We start from the raw sequence: 10,431 nt of genomic DNA, 5'->3' as shown, positions 1-10,431 counted from the left end.
CCCCTCATTGCTCCTGGAGCGTTGGACATTGCCTGATCCTGTGTTGCGACCCCCAACCTTGCTATCACTTGTGCCTCATGGAGAGCAAGATGGGATAGGTGAAAAGACAGTCTCCCCACAGGGATGATCACATATCTCTATTTTATAAAGGAAAACTTAAAAGGCAATGAAGGAAACATAGCAAAGTTGCAAAAGGAAGTAAGGTTCAAATAAAAATGAACAATTAAAGTCACAAGTCCCTTTCCATAGATGGACAGTGTCATCATTTTCCACATTACCATAACAAGTAATTCTGATTGCAATAGAAGTAAACAAGTTCATTTGGCACAGCATGGTAACGTTGGTGTTGTCCATGCTGCTGATGCGCTGTTAGTTTAGTTAGTTTTGTTTTTTATACAACACGTGCCCCGTAATCCTTCTGCTTTTTCAGTTGAATTACTCTCAGACAGAACATATTTTCTTGGGTGGCCACATCTGTTGGATGATCAAAACCCATCAGGGTGACCAAATAGTCTGCCAGTCCACTCTTGACAAGTGCCCAGCCCTTCTTTCCTGGCACAGCATTTCAGAGACAGTGACCAATCAGACATTAGTTTAGCACCACATTGAAATTACCTTCTTAGTCAGTCAGCATATCTCCATGTGATACTGTGTTGCGTCACATGATATAGGGGATGTGCCTTTTGACCTCACTATGTCACATGAGACACTTCAGTGAATATGTAGCACTGCAAGCAGAGATGTACCTGTCAAACTCTGTAAACTGCATTATTTTAAAAAGGAAATAATTGTTGGTATTACCATAATTATTATTACTGATCTAATGTTTGATGTTAACACTTCTTTTTTCATTTTTAACTGAAGGAAGTCGGACCCTTTGTAGGTTCATGGATACAAGAGACACTGACAGTCCATGTAGAAAAGATTTATTTTTTTTATGGCTGATCCTTCACCTTGGAAGCAAAATGACTTTCTTCAACGTCCTTCACTTTATTGAATATTATTTGGAGCATGTTTACTAAGAGAGGAGCAAAATCATGCGAATGTGATAACAATTTGTGGGTGACACAGCGGGGCTATGCAAATGAACATGGGCTCAGCCTCATTTGAATATTGCCACAGCAACTCCAGAGATGAGTTCTTTCTGTGATGTCTAGGCTAGTCCAGTCATAGCATTTCATACTTTAGTCAGTGACAGGCTTAGTAAAGTCTTTAATCTGTTGGTAAGCAAGTTAGATTACTGAGAAACTGCTTGAAGCTCAAGTAAGCTATAGAGGTAGAAGTACACCTTGAGACTATATTTCTTCTAAGCTTGAATTAATCGATTCCGTCAATGCATTGAAACTAGATACTGCATCAAGTGACTGAGAATTTTCAAATGTAAAGATCTTATGTACAAAGTCCCAAGCTTGACATATCTCTCTAGCAAATATCTTAGAAAAGCCCTCTGGCTTTCCTGACAATTATAATAATTGAATGTTCCCTGTGGATGGATCTACAGCATAACTTTATTGAAAGTTTCCGTTTTCTTATCTGTCTTTTTCCTCTCCCCCACATACAGGCAGTATCTTTAATATCATGTAGCCGTGTGGCTGGTATTGAATGCTAATTGGTGACTAGTCAAAAAAAAATATTATCCAAGCATGAAAATATTAAGAGTTGGAAAATCGATTATGAATCAACATACTGTGGGCATACTGAAGGTTGAAGGTTCAAATCCTGCCTCTGCTCTATGTGTTTATGGAGTTTTCTTGTCCTCTAAGTTTCCTTTATATCCTCCTGTCTCAATCCAAAGGTATGCAATTAGTCTAATTGTAATCTCTAAAATGTCTATAATACAATCCCCAATTTCAAATGTACGTGTGTGCATGTGCTCTGGCCAGAGTGTATCCCAGCCTCGTAGCCTGTGCTGACTGGAACAGGCTCCAAATCCCCCTTGACCCAGACCTGGATAAGGAATTTATCCAGGGATGGACAAACATACATATATATGTAGATGCTCTGTATAAAATAATTAACACATCATGTAGATGAGTGAGGTCTTGTTTAGATTAGTTATCCTCAGCATTTCCTGCATACTGGCTAAGTGTTTATGCATCACTTCCTGGAATAGGAAGTGTTGCAAGACACATGGATCTGTTATTTTTGTTTATTGTTGAGTATATTACAGGTGAAACTCATTCAAAGGGTCTTCTGCTTCTATCTCAGTCTGTTGAATTTAAAAGAAGCCTGTTTTATTGGATTCTAGAGCTTTTAAACCTGTCAAGCACAAAAGCACTTGTCATCACCCTGGAACTCATTTGGTAGCTATGCTGGGGGAACATTTTTAATTCTTTCCTCACTTGCAGTAAGTGAAAAGGTCCCCTTTTGGAACAGTACTGACAGTATTTTGAAGTGTGAGTGAAGCAGGAACAGCATTAATCACTGACAGCCAGGGACTTTCCGCCAAGCCAAGACTGACTGTACGCAGCCAATGCCAACAAAAGCCACTGTTGGAACGTCAAGATTCTTTGGGTGACTTGTGTTACAGCCCATGAATTTTCCACCTGGCGCTTCCCCACGTCACAAAGCCCATTGATTAGTGATGGCAGGGGTGAGCGCTCCAAACCCCAGCGGAGTACGGTCACCTTGCGCTGTCAGTCTCTGCCTGCTTTAATCCACTGGTTACTTTGTTGGTTTTCATTGAGTAATGTATGATGTTCCCAAGTCTCATTTCTCCCATCTTCGTCATTGATCCCGGTGTTAATGGAGAACATAGCCTCAGCCAATCACAAAGCTCGTACCATTTATCGTGTATCAGAGTCAAAATTATTGCCTTTGTGGCGACGTGTGATTGTGTGCCGAAAGTGGGGCATGGGCCAAAAGATTGATGGGCTGGAGGAAGAGGAAAAGGAGCCTTGTAATTGACCTCCTCATGTTGTTTAAATAACCATTTGAACCACATTTCACAGTATGTGAGACGCACCCTACCTATCTGTGAATAAGAGCACAGGGCTGTTCACCGAAGAAAGTTTAAATATTACTGAGAAAGTCAGCTTTCCTGCTAATGGTGGTATAAAGTGATCTTGCCGACTATGTAATCGAGAGCCGAGAGCGACGCCTGTTAACAATCTCTCTGTATAATGAGGCAGTTTATTTACATTTAAATTAAAAACCAGCTCCGGCAGGACGAGACATTAGCAGCTGCGGTGAAATGAGACGCAGGTGAGTTTCGGGGCCCCGCTGTACGTCAGCAGAAATGGGACGGGAAGCGGGGGTGGGTTGCGCGGGACAGAGAGCGCTCACGCTCACGGCCCGCTCCTCTGAAGAGCAGAGGGATCCCACTGCGAGGCCGGCTTGCGTTCTTTTTCACTCGGCAGCGGATTCAAAAAAAGAAGCAAAAATAAAAGTGGCTGTGATCGCCACTGCCCAGAGACTGGCAGGCCGGCCTTACGGAACCTCTTCAGCATCGGCGCTGCCAGCAGAAACTATCGGATTGTTATCTGACATCATGACGAGATCAATCGCGCGGTTGCCCGGACGGCCTCTTCAATCTCCCCGGTGTATTGATTGGCACGTTGTCTCAGTGGCGTTCCCCAGGCCAAGCTTATTAACCCCTCGGCGGGGCACCTGGCACGTGTCCCCCACCCCCGGCTGCCCCCGACCCCCGCCGGCTCCATCACTGTCTTGTTGAAATAGATGATTCCTCTCGAAGGTCTGGCAAGTCAGATCAAAGATCTGTCTGCACTGGATTTATACATTATCATACAGCTTTTCTTGTTTAAAAATATTGTATAAGAATATGTTTAAATGCAGTTATTTATCATTTACTATAGATTCATTTATATTGGAAATAAATGTTAAACATATGTCATTATTTGCCTTTTTTAACTAAATTTAACCCAAGGAAAACCTCATTCATAATATAATAGGTAGTGTATTCTGCGTTTTGGGGTTTAGCAGAGAGCCTTCCAGGTGCCCTTGGTGCAGTGAATGTTGCTTGCCTACTTACAACCACTAGAGGGAGCAAATGAGTTTATGCTTCTCTTTGCTCTGTATGACTTAGGATTTTATACTAGCCTGTTAGTAGAGTAAAGGAGTTTATGTTACTACCTATGACTGATCTTATCATGAGTGTTCTTAATGTTTATGTATTTTTATGCTGATAATTACTGTTTTAACTATTAGGGTTTTCATGTTTACGTTTTTAATTTCTTCGCTTAATTCACTGTCAACCACTGGCTGAAAACTATGCTTTCAATTTATTTAACTTTAAATCTGAAATAAAGTTTTGCCATAAAATGAATTCTGATTTCTCCGTAGAACTCATCCTTGTTTTGTATTCTCGAAATAAAAGGAAATTATGTGAAAGTTAATTAGGTTTTCGTTTATCTAACTATTACTACGATTCTGTGGTAACAGTTGAGATAATATTATATAAACTTACTATTAATTTCCAGAACCATTGTGTACTGCTAGCTAGCTTGTTATTAATGGGTATCAGTAATACTGGCCTTGCTGTGTGACAAGAAGGTATAAGGAAAGGAGACAACAACTTAACTAACTCCCTGCGTAACAACTAACAAGCAACTTTTATTTAAATGACCAATGATCCTTTCTCACCTGCTGCCTTCTTCATTTTAAAGTTAAAAATCTCAGCAGGACAGCTTAGAACAGGAAGGTCACTCCTAAGCGTGAATCAGCAGCTTCCCCCAGTCATTTTTAAGGCAAAGGGAGGTTTATTTTACCCCTTTATGTATCCAGGCATATGTGTATAATAAGGCAGACACACACTTGCATTTCATGACATAAGTGTAGAATATATAGTTGATGTTCTGTTTACTGAGCCTTCATACCATCGTTAGCATAGATAGTAGCGTTGATGTATAAGTATCATGTTTTTGCCATCGGTATACAGGTGTATAGTGGCAGCTCTTTGGCTCATGGGTTACACTACAGCAGGCACGGAGAAGCTTAATGGACTTCTTAGAAAAACAATATTGCAGAGCCTCGATTCCCTCTCTAATAAGTTTGGAAGCAAACAGTGTTATGTCCATAGTTGTATTATTTGTTTTAGGGACATAAGGATACAAGCCGCATCAAGTAAAGAAAATAGTGGGGTTTGTTGCAGTGGGCTGCCCTGTTCACTTCACAATAAATCAACGAAAATAAAAAACGATCCCAAAAAGTAAAGGCAAAACACCTTAATTAGACCAAAACAAAAATGGCTATTTGAAACAGGTTTATAAATACATCCACATGGTGGATTGTGTGCGCAGATTTGCTGTGACAGAATCTTCCCTTTGTTTCATATATCATATTTCAGCCGGAGTTTGAAATCCAGGAAAGCCTGGGGAAAGTACGTGAGGCACGTACAGATGCCTCACTGGGGTTTTAATTTAGTCGCTCCCCTAGCCTCCCCCCCCCGACGATCGCTTTAGAGGATCGACACTAAGTGAAGAGGTAGCGACATAATAGGATCTTCCTCCGTGTGGCCCTTTGATGTCAAGGAGTCGGCTTGTCGTGGTAAAGGCTTCCACTTCTCCTGCGCTTCACACCCAAACGAGGACTATCAGCATGCCGGGAGGCTCCGTCAGGGGAATCTGTGCGCTGCGACAGGCTCCCTCATGCCCTCTGCAGAGCGCCGTAACTGTGGCATTAAGGTGTCTGAAGGGACGGTTTGACCCTCCTTTCCGGCCACCCGCCGCATCGGAAATAGTGCCTGTACCACGACAGCCTTTCACCTGCAGACAGAGATCGTAGCTCACCATATATTACCTTTCAAACATGATGTTTTTGGCCGAGGTAGACAAGAGGAAATGATCCACTTTTAAAGATGCAAAAATCAGATATTGCTGATGAAGTGTGTTTCTGGAAGAGCTGGCATCTTGTCATCATGTCACCGTGAAGAATGAGTGTAAATTTGACCTTCTATAGGTATGTGAGCAGTTATTCCAATGAAGCTTCCGTGGGTCTCCATTCTCTATCAGAAGTGTTATACTGTTGTGATAATGACATCCACACTGGCTATGTGACAGAGGAATCTGGTATAATTTCTTCATAAGTCATATTAAAATGCGTAACTCAGATTATAATTACCTGAGCATCCAGTCCACAAGAATTCGCTTTATTCTACTACAGTTGAATTCATGCTAGACACGCCATCTCTCTCCAGTTTTTCTTTTTCCCTGTAGCCTTTTTGCCTCTGATGCAGTTGAGGTAAGGGCTCTACTTAAACAAACGAAAAACGTTATTCGTGGACCAAAGGAAAAGAAAGGAAATATCAACATTTGTCTGTGCGGTAGCCATTGCATGAAATTTATGCGGGGGTGGATTTGTCAAAACCATTTCATCCATTACTGGATTTCAACAGCTGTCCTTATTTACAGTTTCGTTCAAGCTGAGTGGAGTTTGCTTTAAATTGCAGAAGCACCAAACTGATCTAAGATCTTACCCCTTTGAAGCAAAAATGCATTTTGCATTTACTGCATCTTGGTCTAGCCAAGGCTCTGGGACAGCTTTGCTATATACAAGTGTTTCCTGCATACAGTCCCTAAAAATGGGAAGCAAAAATGCAGACTGTCTGGCAGGGAGATGAGAGGGAGCAAAAATGTGGACTGTCTGGCAGGGAGCTGGGAGGGAGCAAAAATGCAGACTGTCTGGCAGGGAGCTGAGAGGGAGCAAAAATGTGGACTGTCTGTGGGTCCCCAAGGCCCGGGTTGGGAAACATTGCTATATACAAAGAGTAAGTTCTCCTACCTGCCTGACTGACACTGAATGAAGGCAATGAAGAATCATTTTAGAAGAACTAGCTAATTAACACCTGGTATGGGTAGCAGTTTACTTTAAGGTCTGCTCTTATACACTCTTATTAATCATATGATAACATATTAATAGATAGAAAGATTCATTCACAAACTTTTGTAAATGCATTACAAAACAACTTGTAAATCACTTGCAAGTATAAAACAACGAGTTAGTAAACATACTCAGAAGTGAGTTATAATTGAGTGTTTACAAGCTCAGCAGTAAAAACTGTGTGAGATGGATATGATTTCTTTGTGATGGATTTCTAAATTTGACTGTCAGTGAATCTTTTTATTTACTAATATACTGTATTATCAAATGATTAGCAACAGACTATTAATAGTTAAGGAGCAGACTTTAAATGAAAGTGTTACCATAGTATGTCATTGGCACTTATAATACAGAAGAAACTACAGTGACCTGCCGCATAACAACATCTTGGTCAGCGATGGACCGCATATACGACGGTGGTCCCATAAGATTATAACAGAGCTGAAACTTTCTTATCGCCTAGCGAGGTGGTAGCCGTCGTGATGTCACAGCACAACGCATTACTCAGCTGTTTGTGGTGATGCTGGTGCAAGCAAACCTACTGCACTGCCAGTCGTACAAAAGTGTAGCACATACAATTCTGTATTGTACTTGATAGTGATAATAAACAACTATGTTACTGGTTTATGTATTAACTATACTGTACTTTTTACAGTTGTGGAGTAGGATATACCAACTAGGTTTGTGTAAGTACACTGTGTGATGTCCTCACAACGGCGGAATCACCCAGAGATACATCTCTAAGAATGTACTCTTGCCGTTAAGCAATGCATGACTGTACTCATGAACATACATTCATATATTCTTAGATCATGTTATTATGTTGGAAGCATTTATTTTATTTCTGTGTTGTGTTATCCATCTGTGCCAGACAGTTCTCTTTTAAAATATCATTTCACGTTAAGACAGCGAACAGGAAAAAAGACATCAAAATGAGCTGGATTAGTGCACAGCAGCCTTTCAGGTTGTATTTTTAAAAGCTCAATAGATTCTCTCACAAAGGTTATGCACGTAAGCTGAAGATGGGCTGATATTACAGTCGATACCTCTTTGCTTAATGTGGTGAATACACAAAACGTATCCACCTGATTGTGTTCTCTCCGTCCCGCGTCATTTTTTCGACGGCAAAATAACCATGCAATTACAATTATGCTCATTATCACCTAAACGTAATTATGATAATGTAACCCTTTCATTGACAGGGAAAAGTTATGCCGCTTCCAAAAAGAAAATTGTGCTCTACTTGCTTGAAAGAAATACGGTGGGGGGAAATGCGGCCGTTGTGGAAAGCTAGAATGCAATAAGTAATAATACAGCTACGATAGGGAGAGCAGGGCCTAAAATCCTCCTTTCAAAATGATAAGTCTCAGCAGATAATAGTTCATACCGCCATAGCCGTGGGCTGATAAACAGGCCCGCTGTGTCTGCTGATGGATAGGAGTGTCCAACCTGGAAGGGAAAAAAACATTCTTTTTATTTGGCTTGGAGAAAGTATGGATGTACTCTGTAACCCATATGGAATTATGTATTGGAGGGTAAATCCTGAATGCACGCGACGTCTAAGGGTTTTCCTGCTTTATCATTACAGATCCCGCATGGGGAGCTAAGGTATCACGCCGTGCTGCTTTCGTTTTTCCCGCCTTTATGAGTTCGGCGACGTCAGCTCTCCTTCGGGACTCTCGTTACTTTACTGAGTGGCGATCGTCACGTACCGAACATTCTCCGTCCCAGTGCCACTCTAGGCGTACGGTTTCTAGATTTATAACCTTTAGCGGTGACCTGAGGCAGCCAGCATGCTGTGATGTAGCACGGCTCACAGGATGAGGTTCGCACCCCTCAGCAGCTCCCCCTGGGGGAGATGATCAGGTACTGATCAGGTCCGCTAGCTGGCGTATGCAAAACCGCCGATTCCAGCTTGCTGGAGCCTCTTCACAGAGCCAGATGAAATGCTGCGTAATGCATGACATATTGATATGTCTATATTTATTTTTATAAAAGACTGGATGACAAACACCAGAAGGGTTTCATGCGTCCATGAAAACAACGATAAATACATGCCAAGATGCGAAGGAAGAACAGCGTTTGTGGAATCTTAATTAGGGTCGCAATTCTTTTTTCGAAACAATGATAGAGGTACGATCGTTACGATCGTTAACCCTAATGTAATTCCGACAAATATTGGTAAAGGAACAATGATACATAACAATGTTTTTGTTTGCTGATTTCTGCCTGTTCCTGGCAGCTTTTGTTCAGTTTCCTGTGTTATACCTAATCATCCAGTGGAAAATGCCGCGGAAACCAGTTTTTTTTAATCATTTACATCTGAAAAGTGAAAGGCAGCGAGGCAATCTTCAAACTTGCCATTGTCACTGGGTGAGAGAAAAATCATGTATCGGTGCTAAGGGAAGATGTATTTCTTGTAATGGATCATTCATTCTTCAGAAAAGATTTAAAATATATATTTTGGATTATTTTTGGCATGTGCGGGTTTATTTCAACTGATAAGACACGTGTCGTTTCGATTTCTTTGAAGGTGAAGTCTCCACCTCCAGTGTGTCATTCATTTGTCAAGCTGTGCTTTCGCAAAAAGGGAAGATGAATCCTAGCCATGGTACCTACACACCTCCCGTCTTGAACCTACACTTGGTGACAACACACCCACTTCTTTCTGAGTCAAACAAGTCACTCTTTAAAAAGAAAAATCACTGAATAACCACGTAAGACTTTGAGGTGTAATTTCAGTGGGATGGAACAACCTGTATTTTAACTTAAGGTGCAAGTGCTTTTCTGTGTAGACCGGTTAAAGTTTTATGGATAAGAAAAAATGATTCAGTTGAATCTAAATATTTTAAAAGTATTCGCAAATGAGATGATAAGTAATTCCAGTTGTTGCATTACTTATTTAATTTCTTCAGCAATTTAATTTTTATTTCAGGCATCTTAACTGTGTTACAGTGGCCGTTATATTTTGAAATATTAATGTTTCGTGTGTGTGTTTATTGAACGGTATTCAACAGGCTAGATCTGTGAAAACATTTATGCATTTTTAATGGCCGCTCATCTAATCGCAGATGTGGCGATCTGGAGCTGATCCGGGGAAGCGTAGGGACCGAGCTGAACAGCAACCTGGATGTGATGCCAGCCCACTGCAGCTGTAGACACTCGCACCTGCATACAGACATAGGCACACACACACAGCCAGGCCCGTTTAGAGAAACCTATCCGCTAGACTGGTGGCCTTTTGCACTGCAATTACAACAGAGCTCTGAGGTTTGACCAACTTAAACATCTTGTCCTTTATAGAATCGTTTCAGACCGAACATCGCTTTCGATATTACGCACCATTTTCTTGTGGAGATGACATAGGTTCTCACATTTAAACGATTCCAGCTACATGCCAAACGGCAGCGCAGTACAGGATGACAGCTCACAACGTATTTAGTCTGATCTCAGAATTCTGCTCATATTGCCTGGCACCTCCATCATTAAAATCCTTTGGATTTTTACCCATCTCTCCCTTTCTGTTTTCCAGGATCTTGCCACTGATGGGTTTAATGCCTCATTAATTAAAGTGTCCGGTCTGAAACAGCTATA

The sequence above is a fragment of the Paramormyrops kingsleyae genome, chromosome 14 (genome assembly GCF_048594095.1).
Source record: "Paramormyrops kingsleyae isolate MSU_618 chromosome 14, PKINGS_0.4, whole genome shotgun sequence".
NCBI lineage: Eukaryota > Metazoa > Chordata > Actinopteri > Osteoglossiformes > Mormyridae > Paramormyrops > Paramormyrops kingsleyae.
This window is presented reverse-complemented; position numbering follows the sequence as displayed.